The sequence below is a fragment of the Notechis scutatus genome, chromosome 3 (genome assembly GCF_049901735.1).
Source record: "Notechis scutatus isolate UNSWTSFEM ecotype Mainland chromosome 3, rNotScu1.2, whole genome shotgun sequence".
In the NCBI taxonomy this organism is placed as follows: domain Eukaryota; kingdom Metazoa; phylum Chordata; class Lepidosauria; order Squamata; family Elapidae; genus Notechis; species Notechis scutatus.
In genome coordinates, this window is record NC_142011.1 from 71,516,446 (window position 1) to 71,529,364 (window position 12,919).

At 42.3% G+C, this 12,919-nt stretch overlaps 1 protein-coding gene across 6 annotated transcripts in view; it reads left to right on the forward strand.

Annotated features, from left to right (window-relative positions):
- The first annotated feature begins 1,311 nt into the window (after positions 1–1,311).
- LRRC7 (leucine rich repeat containing 7) overlaps positions 1,312–12,919 on the forward strand; it is a 197,538-nt gene continuing 185,930 nt past the window's right edge. For 5 of the 6 annotated variants that reach the window (XR_015748611.1, XM_026665686.2, XM_026665685.2 and 2 more), the window contains exon 1: positions 1,312–2,001. The gene's annotated coding sequence lies outside the window, so the exon portion shown is untranslated. Of the gene's footprint in view, positions 2,002–2,228; positions 2,303–12,919 lie in introns of those variants that run through there. The other variant, XM_087960464.1, reaches the window with a different exon arrangement.

Here is a 12,919-nt window from a genome sequence, read left to right on the forward strand (position 1 = left end):
TTATGCATAGAGATGAGAAGTCAAATATATATTTATAAATGTTTCATTTTTTATTTGTCTTGTTTAATTAAGGACAAAAAAGATAGCTATTTTTTATAAAAAGCTATATATAGTATCATCACACAGTGTATTAGTTTACTCTGTTGCATATCCACCCTCCGACTGGAGGAAACAAAAAGGCTGGTCTTTTTGATGTAAAAAGGTAGGGGGGAAATCATATATGTGATCAACTATTTAAACTGTACCCTAAGAGCTGTTGTGGTGGGTGAACTAACAGACTGCAAGCATCAGTACCAGTTCAGATGTCTTAACGTCTTAGGAATCCTTAAACAGACACCTTGAAAATGACAACACTAGCATCTATCTTTCACCATGATGGTTTTAAGGATGCCCTTAAAAAGCCAGTGCAGCAACAGTGATTTATCAGAGAAAAGCCTCTAACGACTCCCCCCCCCCAACCCAAAGACAGATTGCCAGGAACACATGCAAAGGCAAAGCTACTGGGGTTGGATTGTCCGCAGCACCAAAACCCGCAAGTCAATCTTCTGCTAGTATGTGGTGGATGCAATGCACGGAGCTGGGCGAAGAAGCAACACTACCTAGTCTTCGCCTTAGGGAAACGGGAACAAAACCCTCACTCACCTAATCTTTCTAGTTCATCCGAATCTTGCCACCTATAATCCTTCCACCCTCCCCCCTACGAGAGTTAAGAGATGGCCGCCAGGTGATGGAGAACCAGGACAGTGGCACCGCCGTCTCCCTTTCAACCTCCCGAGGGTTGTCCTCGATGGAAGCGGGAAACCAGGATAGCCCCCGATCTGCCTTACTACGCCCGGATCGCCGTGCAAGATACCGCAACTGAGCCGTCAAGGTGCAGCTCCGAGCAAGGCTGGGGGTAGCGGTGGTGGTGGTGGTGGTGGAAAGGGGCGTGTGCTTTGCTGCGGGACTCGGGCGGCCACGTGCAGAGCCCGGAGGAGGGCGGCAGAACCCGCACGGCGTTGCTACACCATCCTCACGCCCACTTCGTTTTTCTCGTTCTCTCCCACGTTTGGTGGTGGTGGGGGGAATGCCAACTCTCGGGAAGAAGCGGGGGAAGGGCCCGGCGGGGTGGCGGCTGGTGAAGAGCTCTGACGCGGGTGGTGGGGGCGGGAATTGCTGTTGCTACTTGGCCTCCTCCCTCTCTGTGAGGGAGCTTCGCGGCTTCCCAGCTCCCCGGCAATCCGACGTGCAAGCGCCCTTCCCACCCCCCACCCCCTTTCGGGTCGCCGCCCCCGCGCCTCGGATTTAGAGGACCTGCTTCAGCTACTTCTCCCCTCACCCCCTCCCCGGCTGTCCCTCCCCTGAGGAGAGAAGTCCGGCGCCCTCTTGACCAGGACTGCTACGGACGGCGCTTCCCGGGGTAGGGGGGAGCGTTGCAGGCGGTCGCCTTGTGCCCTTCCCCGTTTTGCCTTCGACGGACGCGGAGCTCTCTTTCCAGGCTTGCGCTGCCGCCCTCAGGAACGGCGAAGGCGGCTCGGCCACATGTCAGCGGCGGCAGCCCTGCCTCTTTGCCCGTCTGTCACTCGGCTGCAGCCATAACACCTGTGCAGGAGCGACGCCTCCTCCTCCTCCTCCTCTTCCAGGAGGCCCTCGCCGCTCGGGAGGAAACCCCAGCCGCGAGCCTTGCCGGGTTTTTGTGGGGGGCGGGAAAGGCTCCGCCGCCTCCGCGCTCCTCGTGGCCAGTCGTCGCTGCCGCGTCGGCGATGGGAAGCAGCCCCGTTCGCGCGCCTTTGTGAGTCTCGCTCCTGCGCCCCGGCTCTGACAGATGCGTGGGGAAGAGCAGTTGGCTCGCCCCCCTTTCCTTTTGCTTCGCGGTTCCCGCGGCTCCGGTGGCAGCGGCGGCGGCGGCGGCCCCCTTTCTTCGCTCGGCTGCCGGCTCCGCAAGGATTTACTGGATGAAGAGCTTTCTTTTGGGGTGGTTGCCGTGGGGCTCTGGCAAACGGAGAGACTTCAGCTGACAAGGTACCTGTTCTCCAGACGGCCGCGTAGGGGAAAGGAAGCGTTGCCCAGATGTGCTCCTGAAGGGTATCCGCATCGTGGTCTTAGCATGGGGGAGGGGAGCTACGACCGGAGGGGGGGCCGGTCGCCATCCTGCTGCCGCCCTACCCCACTTGCCCTCGCCTTTCCTCCAGCTTCCCACGCCCCATAAACCCCGGAACCCCCCACCCCCCCCACCCCCGTCTCTTGGTAGGAACCGCGATCCCAGCTGTCAGTTATCTGCAGGCGACCGAGACTTAAAAGGACGCGTTCTCCACCCTGCGATGTGAGTATTTTTTTTTTTCTCGGAGGCTGCGTCCTTGCATGGGGAAGGGGCTGCTGGGGCTGCTGTGGCGGCTGCTGCTGCTGATCCTTCGGTCGCGCTGCTGTAGGGGTGTGTTAGCCGGGGAGGCGCCGCGCGCTCTGGCTTTCGGGGTGGGGAAGGCAGGTTCCAGGCTGGGGGAAGTTGGGGTTTCATGTGGGGTGTGTGTGTGTGTGTGCGTGTGTGTGTAGCTTCTTCCTCACTGCTTTTCCTCTCGGGGCTCTCTCCCCCGTTTGGCGCGGAGGCACAGAGGGTGGGCTTGGTTGCGGTGGGTGAGCGGCGGAGGAAGAGAAGGCGCCTCGGGGTGCTGCTGCTGGTGGTAACCAGATGAAATGCAGCGGTTGCTAAGGGAAGAAAAGCCTCGCTGCAATGAAGGGAAGAGAGGGAGGACAGGGATCCTCCGTCGATTTGGTAGCCCTCTCTCTTCCACACACAAACCCTCCCCCCCCCCGCTCCGAAGCTCTCTGGGTCTGGAGGGGGCTGGTTGGTTGCTTGAGCGGGGATCAAGGTGGCAACACCTTTGGATGGAGGGAGAAGAACGGCAGATGCCGCTGGTAGGTGTGCTTAGGGAACTTAGAGCACCTAGGACCAGTTTCTGGTTATGGATACCTTCAGCATCCCTTTTGAACGACATCCCTCCCTTTTTAAATCATGCCATTAGCCCAGTGACACCAAGAAAGAGGGTGTGAACAAGTGGGCAGAGGTGCCTGATTGAGTATGCCATCTTTATGGTTAGAGAAAATTGGAAAAAAAAACCCTCTCCCCGCTGCAGAGAGAGGAGGGGGAGGGGGAGAGAAGCGGCCACTACCTGCTTTCTCTTTGCCTCCATAGATGGCATCCTGGTCCCAATCCGGCCACCCTTCCACTCTCTTGCAGTCTCCCTCTAGGTGACCCCAGGCAGAGTGGTGGAAACCAGATGCTGTTCAAGGAAGAGGCAGTGAAAGCTTCTCTTCATTTGTTCTGGATAGACCTGCTAGCTCTCTTCTTAAAGAGGGGAAGCAAAAGGATAGAAGGATGTGGTCTTCCTTTCTTATCTGCTGTAATTTTTCTGTGAATACTATTGTGAGTAAGGAGAGGAGGAGGATGCTAGCAGGGTCACTTGCCACTCTTGCACAGTTATTTACTCTTTTTTTTAAATAGCATGGTCAGAAGAATTTGGCAGGAAATCTCTCCTCTGACACCTCTTGCTTGGGGATCTTAGCATGGATTCCCCAAAAAGAGTGTAAGCAAGCCCTTTCCTTGATTGCCCTCCAACCCTGCTGTAGGCAATGCAGTAGGTACCATAGGATTGGGCTTGTTATGCCCAGAACCTGCTTCTCTCCAACCCAGAGATGGTTAGGTTGCTCCTTGCTTGAGCAGCTACCTGCAGATCTATGCTCCCTCTTTGGCCTCCATGTGGCACTGTTCAGAGAATATACATACATGCATTGGGAACCTCTCCTTGTAGGACAATGTGGTAAACTACCAGCTTCACCTGTCAGTGAGCCTAAAGATGAAGGAAGGATGCTGGAAAGTGTAGCTTAACAACATGTGGAGTGCCACAAGTTCCCACTCTTTATCTTGGAAATGCTTTATAGCCACCTTTGTATCTATCCTTGCTTATGGCAATAAGGTGGATATAACTTTGCTCACTGGAGGCTGGACAGAAAGATACTCTCAAGAAATGTTGCTAATATTGTTCTCCAATTTGGAATCAACACATCTGTACTTTCTGGGTTCAATATCTACACGTAGAGGGCACATATACTGTAATTGAGAGAGGGGATGCCTCAATTTGTGTTGCCTCTACACAGGATTTAGTTTATTTAGATATCACTTCATTCCTCTTGGCTCTGCAGTAGTAGAGATTAGACATGGATGAAGGAGAACACAAGTGGATGAGGTCTTCTTTGTGGATGGCCAGAGGCCCAGTTCTTCTTGAGAAACATGAGCAAGTGAGTGGATATCCCAGCTTCTTTTTGCCATGCTCATTTTGTGGCAACACTGTTAATTTTACTTGTATTTAGTATGATGGCCCCCCCTCCCCAAAAAAGAGGCTGGAGACAGAAGTTGCAATGTGGTCCTTCATTTCAAATGAGAATTCAAATCTCCAAGTGGCTACATCTCAGTAGCCTCTAGGCAGAGAGCTCTTTTCATATATGAGAGCTTTGACATTGCCCTGTGGTATCCATATTGTTGATTGCATTGGCAACACATTAATGGTCTATTAAATAAATAAATAGCAGAGGACAGGCTAAGTGTATGGCTTCCAGGCATTATAGGAAAACTTAAAAAAAACACCACATTGAGCCAAGGATTTGAATATTTAACCTAATATTTCATAGAGGTTTTTTTAAAACACTATCTCCCTGTTCCTTGTATACACTTAGAACCAAATTAGGACTTTCTGACATGAACATGTCACTGAAAGACTGAGTACGCAAACAAAATGGAAATGTTAGTAGCTAGAATGGCACCTGTTTCAATGCGCTCTCTCCAGTGGAGATTGCTTTCTATTAATGTGAAAGCATCACAGATGTGTTCTTGTTTAATGTACAAAGTCTTATGTGGGTTGTTATTCTACTTTATGCTTCTGGTGATACAAAACACTTTTAATATTAACATTATTTAAAATATTCATACCTTCTTAAGCGTGGCTAAGACATTTTGAATTATCAAGCTGTTTTCAACTACTGGGGTCTCTTCTTTATGCCGCCCCTCCCCCATTGGTTGTGACTCAGGGTGGCTTTTTTGGTATCTGTGTGAAAGAATGTAACTTTGTTGCTGCTTCTTAGCCACCTTACTCATTAAACACCCACAATGTGCCTATCATTATTCCTCAAATTCCTCTGTATTTATTCGCAGCAGTATAACTGCACTTCAACTTATAAAGCCAGCTTTTTCCTATGAATTACAATGTACAAAAGAACGTTTGCTTTAATGGGATTGTTTAAAACATTTGACTGATCTGCATTCATATCAGTGATGCAATTCTTGACTACAAGTTTGCTTTCCAAAAGTTTGAAAAATAGTCAAATTTCAACATCCCACAGTATGTGTTGTAATATTATTCTGGTACAAATATCAGGCCAGCCATACACATTTTTTACACTTCTCTCTGCTTCCCTCTTCCTATTTTTCTGTCTTCTTAGATTTTTGCAAGAATCAGACAGATTTCTATACCTAGTGATCATGCTCTCTTCTGATTGTACTTGTTTGTTATATTTATATCATACCTTTCTTTCATGGAATAAAAGGAATACAAAGCAATTCTTACAAATTTTCTCTCCATAAGAACCATGTGATATGTTCAGTTACTGCACTAGCTCCTGTGGTTCTATTTCACATTGCATGAAAAAAAATATGGGAGCATGCTATATATTCTAATGGACATTTTGAGATCGTCTTATTCTTGAAGTACTCATTTGATAATGTATATCAGGTCTATATTATAATGTGGAGCATCCATGAATTATATAGAACATGAGTCCTCAGTGTTTTGAGTTAATGGACATATTCACAGAGACAGGCACTCTCATAGAGCCATTGACAGAAGGTGACCAAATCTTTGGCTTATAACTGCTTTCCGTTTTTTAAGAGTAAGTCCAGGCCAAGATGCATTATTAGAAATACATATTATATTTCAGATTGGTTATTGGCCTTGCAGTGTTCCAAGAAAGAGAGGGAGGGAGGGAGAGAAAGAAAAAGAGGGAACTAAAAATTAGGTGCTTGATAGATGTTAATGAACAAATTATTTCCACTAAGTACTGAGTTCAGGACCCAAGATAAATATTTCTGAAGCTTTCAAACTATTTTTTCTATCTCCAATTTCTGAGAGTTTTGAAAAGGACTATAACTGGTTTCCCCAAATTTTTCACTACTAGCTTAAAGAAATGTTTATTGCTTGTTAAAGATGGTAGCTGAAATTAATGACTTGCTGTAGAAAGAGGTAACCTGATGCATTTTTATATTTTATACTTCAAGTCTTTTCCATCCTAAACATTATGTTTGATGGCAAAGAAATAGGGACATTTCCACAATTATGCAAGGATCTGTTTTAGCAATTTTTGCATGAACCTATTCTTTTGTGTGCATTTTGCATTATGCGTGGATGCATGCAAGAGAATGGTGACCTCTGTTTTGTGAATGGGTAAGTATTACGGCTGTCATTTTTTTGTATATTGAAAATAATCAGTGTAATTATTTATTTATTACATATATATGCTGCCCCTCTCCCCAATAAGGCAACAAGGCCTTAATGTAACTTGGAGGCAATCTACCTAGGGCCATTCAAAATTTGGATTGTTTGCCCATTAATTTAGCATCCTAGGTAAAAAATAAAGATAATTATTCTATCACCTACCTGTTGGAATCATTTATCCCTTGCTTGAATATTTAATTCCCCAGGACCTACCAATGATTTTGATTACCATACTTATTGTAGCCCAACACAAACAGTTTGTTTCCAGTTGTTCGGCATGAGAAATTAATCAGACTCTTTGTGGCAAGAATGAAACTAGATCTCTCTATGGATGTGTGTTACTTTATGGCCCACTTAAAAATATTATAGCCCCGTTAAAGCATAGCTTCCTGACACAAGTGAGATACGTGAATTCTTATCTTAGGAATTTATAATATTATCACCATGGTAACACTTTTCATGCTTCATGCCTCTTGACATTTTCACCTAAGAAAAGCTCAACAGAGAATTCTAACTTTTCTGAAGATGAGGTGTTGGAAGGATTACAAAGCAAAGAAAGGAAGTTTGAATAACAACAATTATTTTTAACACATTTCTGTTAGTGTTACGTATGCAAAGAAAAAAAATCAGTAACTTGTGCTGACAAGTTATGTGGGTGTCGGCTCTATGCATCAGTTTATTCCAGTATTCAACAAAAGATGCTGACTTAAACATGGCAACCCCTCCCTCCCCTTTTCATCAAATGTTGGAATGCATATGTTCTAGAAGAATGTGGCACATTTTAAAAAGAAATAGCAATGCTATGACACATAATTGAGCAAGTTTAATTATATAAACCTTTATTTTGAATGGAGTTATATCTCTTTTGAAGAAAAATTGCCTGCTTTCCCCCTTAAATTCTAATGTATATTTTAGATTGAATTGACTTTCTCTATTTTTAACAAGTCAAATGGAACCAAACTAAGGAGAATTGTAGTGTAATGCCACTCTTTCTGAAGTGGAACACTCAGTTTAGGGTGTATTAGTAGATTTGTATAACTGATAGTAGCTGCCATGTATCTTGCAATTTCAAACAAATGGCTACACTTCAGGAAGATTTCTGTATGATAATTAACCTAGTATAGTATATTGACTAATTAGTGTATATCAGTCTTATAGTTCACAAAAAGCTTTGAAGTTTACAGTAGTTATGCTTATTAACTTGTTTCTTTATAGCATTTCAGCAGCAAGTTGAAGTTTTAGCAATATATAGTTTATACATTGGTTCTACTTGGGTTTGTTTTAAAGATTAATTTAAAATATTGTAGATTGGTGATTTTTTTTGAGCGATGATTTTTATAAGGTTGATTGACAAACAGCCATGTGACATACTTTTCACATAACAAGTTGTCCTGTCTAATCTCTAGCATGACTTTGGATCTCCCAGAAATTTCACAGAAATTATAAAAATGAATGATATGGCTAAGTCGTAGGGAGAGGCATGTTAACTAAAGTAGATATTCACTCATCAACATCTATCTCTCATAGCATTCTTGGCAAGAATTCAGAAATAGATGGCCGTTTCCTTCATCCTTTTTTTTAAATACAATCTAATCTGTATTGCCAAAATTTTCCAGTAGTTCATTCATAGTCTGACCCTGCTTAGTTTCCAAAGTCAACTAGATGTTGCTACTTTCTTGCATGGCATAATGTTGACCAAGTAATTTCTGTAGTAGAAAAAATTATTCACTGATTATTCACTCAAATCTTCTGTACAATGCCTACTTTGTATGGTATGACCCGCTAATCATTTAGCAGACTTTTTGGAACATATTATGAAAAGAAAGGTTAGAGCTTCTGTTCACACAGCTGTGGATCAAGCTTCATTAAGCTTAGATAGCAATTGAATTCTGTCTTGCTTAACTTTTCTTTCCCTTTACCACAGTGGAACTACATAGTTAGTACCATATTGATATAAGGATGTAATAATATTAGAATTGTAGTAGTATGATAGATGACAAAAGATTTTAGGGAATAGAATCTTAAGACATGGATTTAAATGAAGAAGGACATGTTTAAGATGGGAAATTTTTAAATTTTCACTGGGAGTATTGCTATGAAAAAAGTGAATGTTTTGTCAAGAATAATTTTGTTTTAGACAATACTATGGCAGAAAGATGCATTTAAATGTATATGACGGGAAAAATAATGAGTTAAATAAACTGCTCAAAAAAATAAAGGGAACACTTAAACAACACAATGTAACTCCAAGTCAATCACACTTCTGTGAAATCAAACTGCCCACTTAGGTAGCAACACTGATTGACAATCCATTTCACATGCTGTTGTGCAAATGGAATAGACAACAGGTGGAAAGCATAGGCATTTAGCAAGACATCCCCAATAAAGGAGTGGTTCTGCAGGTGGTGACCACAGAGCACTTCTCAGTTCCTATGCTTTCTGGCTAATGGTTTGGTCACTTTTGAATTCTGGTGGTGCTTTCACTCTAGTGGTAGTATGAGACGGAGTCTACAACCCACACAAGTGGCTCAGGTAGTGCAGCTCATCCAGGATGGCACATCAATGTGAGCTGTGGCAAGAAGGTTTGCTGTGTCTGTCAGCATAGTGTCCAGAGCATGGAGGCACTACCAGGAGACAGGCCAGTACATCAGGAGACGTGGAGGAGGCCGTAGGAGGGCAGCAACCCAGCATCAGGACCGCTACCTCCACCTTTGTGCAAGGAGGGACAGGAGGAGTACTGCCAGAGCCCTGCAAAATGACCTCCAGCGGGCCATAATTGTGCATGTGGCTGCTCAAATGGTCAGAAACAGAGTCCATGAGGGTGGTATGAGGGCCTGACGTCCACAGGTGGGGGTTGTGCTTACAGCCCAACACCCATGCAGGACGTTTGGCATTTGCCAGAGAACACCAAGATTGGCAAATTCGCCACTGGTGCCCTGTGCTCTTCACAGATGAAAGCAGGCTCACACTGACATGCATAAGCGCACCAACGTGCCTACCGTCCCTGTCCTATTGTTTCTCTTATTCTTTTATTTTTCTTATATGTACCCATTTCATGTATTCACAACTATGTATACACTTATACTTATTATCTTGTAAACAATTGGCAAATCAAATAAATAAATAAAATAAATAAATAAATACATGTGACAGACATGACAGGGTCTGGAGACACCATGGAGAACGTTCTGCTGCCTGCAACATCCTCCGGCATGACTGGTTTGGCAGTGGGTCAGTAATGGTGTGGGGTGGCATTTCTTTAGGGGGCCGCACAGCCCTCCATGTGCTTGCCAGAGGTAGCCTGACTGCCATTAGGTACCAAGATGAGATCCTCAGACCCCTTGTGAGACCATATGCTGGTGCGGTTGGCCCTGGGTTCCTCCTAATGCAAGACAATGCTAGACCTCATATGGCTGGAGTGTGTCAGCAGTTCCTGCAAGACGAAGGCATTGATGCTATGGACTGGCCCGCCCGTTCCCCAGACCTGAATCCAATTGAGCACATCTGGGACATCATGTCTTGCTCCATCCACCAATGCCACGTTGCACCACAGACTGTCAAGGAGTTGGGGGATGCTTTAGTCCAGGTGTGGGAGGAGATCCCTCAGGAGACCATCTGCCACCTCATCAGGAGCATGCCCAGGTGTTGTAGGGAGGTCATACAGACGTGGAGGCCACACACACACTACTGAGCCTCATTTTGACTTGTTTGAAGGACATTACATCAAAATTGGATCAGCCTATAGTGTTTTTTTCCACCTTAATTTTGAGTGTAACTCCAAATCCAGACCTCCATGGGTTGCTAAATTTGATTTCCATTGATAATTTTTGTGCAATTTTGTTGTCAGCACATTCAACTATGTAATGAACAAAGTATTTAAAAAGAATATTTCATTCATTCAGATCTAGGATGTTTTATTTTTGTGTTCCCTTTATTTTTTTGAACAGTGTATAAAGTGTTACAAGATGCAAAGAAAAGAGGATGATTTAGTTTGCAAGATTTGAAATTGTATTTTGTTTATTGTTCTTGATCTGGATGAAAGAATGAATGAATATTGCTGAGAAACAAGACACTTTTACAGTTAGAAGAACATAACCCGAGGTTTGGATAGCATGGATATTTATGGTAACATTAAAGTTAAAATTAATCTGGGCTTCAAAAATAATATCATTAGATATTCATTAGACAATATGTAATAGATATAGACCCAGGTGGGACCTAAAAATATCTTAATGGATATCATCTCAGGATAAATATCATGGAAGAGAAATGGCAGACAAAGATAAATGGTTGATGTGCCATGACTTATTGGCAAACTATCAAGGGGAACTAAAATCAAAATAAAGAGAGCAATTAAGAGCTAAAGCATATAGTTGTTGATTTTCCCATTTACAGTTATTTGAAATATTCAAAATGGATAAATGACTTATCAGTACATAATCGTATTTCCAATTCTGAAATATGTAATTACCAAAATGTATAATATTATGTTGAAATTTGAAACAAGGCTAGAACAGGTTAATAGAATGTATGATAAAGTGTACTAAGAATTCATAATCAATTGTGCTAAGAATTTTGGTTATAGAATATAGATGGGAAAATACCTGGTTAAAAGGGTTGAAATTTACATTGGTTATAATTTCAAAAAGAGAAGTAGTTTGGTTATTGATTTAAAAAAATGATTGTTTTGCCTTCAGTACAATGCCATCTTGGTGATCTTGGACCAGTCCTTTTCTCTCAACCCTAGGAAGGGGCCAGTGGCAAACCACGTCTGAAAAAGCTTGTGGAGAAAACTGTAGTGAAGAATATCAAAAGCCACTTTTTAATATATATTTTTCTTTTCTAATTTTCAACTTTTTTTCTTTTCTTGCAGTTTTTGCTTTTTACTTTGACTTTCTTTCTTTCTTTCTTTCTTTCTTTCTTTCTTTCTTTCTTTCTTTCTTTCTTTCTTTCTTTCTTTCTTTCTTTCTTTCTTTCTTTCTTTCTTTCTTTCTTTCTTTCTTTCCTTTTACCCACCTTACTTTATATTAGCTTTTATTTTCTTGTTTAAAAGTTTCAGTAAAATTATATATAAAAAAGATTTCAGGGAATATAATCTTGGGGAAAAGCAGAATATTTTTTGCTGCATTTCATGACCAATATAAGTGTGCATTAAGCACTTTAATTTTTAGATCTTGGTTAATAGGGTTGCTAAGGAATAGTCAGCAGCTTATAAATGTTGTATAGGGCTTAATTTTAAATGTATGTAGCCTTCAGGAACTAAATAATACAAATGCATTATTGGTCAATAAGAACATCCTAGTTTCCTGAAGAGATAAAAAAAGATCTAATAGCATATTTTGGTGTCTAAGCGTTACTAATTTAACAATACAGATTAAGTTTCCAGGGCTTTCATTTTATGTTGCAGTGATTTGGAAGAGATACAAAATGATAGGAATTCCCTCCAAGCAAAGGGACAGAGTACAATTGTTTATTGCTTTTTCAAAAGCTGAGTACAAATTAGAAAAAGTTCCATTTCTCCCTCAATAACCCCAAATAATGGGTGTTGCATAAGTCAGTCTAGCATTTCTGAATCCCTGCTAAAAAGCATTATGATTTGGAGTATTAATGCAAAAGAGATGATGTCACTCAAAAAAATCTCTTATTTGGAGGATGGAAGAACCAGTATATAGCATTATTTTAAAAGCTTCATTCAGTATCTAACCCCAAACAGGGTTATTACCAACAGAATGCTTAAGCCACTTTGGAACTATTGAATCATCTGCAGTTAGTAACCAGTAAAACCAGAATTTCTGTGTTTATTTATTATTTCAATTTCTATGGCCTCCTACCAGAGGTGGTATTCAGCAGGTTCTGACCAGTTCTGGAGAACCGGTAGCGGAAATTTTGAGTAATTTGGAGAACCTGCAAATCCCACCTCTGACTGGAGATTTTACAGTATCCTTCCCTTGCCACGCCCACCAAGCCACACCCACAGAACCGGTAGTAAAAAAAAATCAATCCCACACTGCCTCCTACTGCTGTGTAAGACTTTGTGATATCTATTTCAGTTATCTTCCCATTCTTTGGCCTGTAAAGTATTAACTATTGGCCTGTAAAGTATTAACTATCTCTCTGTCCTATTGAGTCTTCAGGCAATTTTTGACTTTTATTATGTTTTTGTCTTTTTTTATAACTCTGCAAACTTTAAAGTTTCTTCATATTTCTGTTGGAGAATGTAGTTTGGTTATATAGGTCTCAATACTCAGGACTTAACATTGAACATAGAATCATCATTTTAGCCATTGTCTATCTACTGCAGGATGAAGGCCTTTTCCTCATGTTTCCAGCCAATTATGATCCTGAGCTTTCTTTTGCCAATTCTGTTTTTGCTGAAAATAGAATATACTAGAAGAAACAAC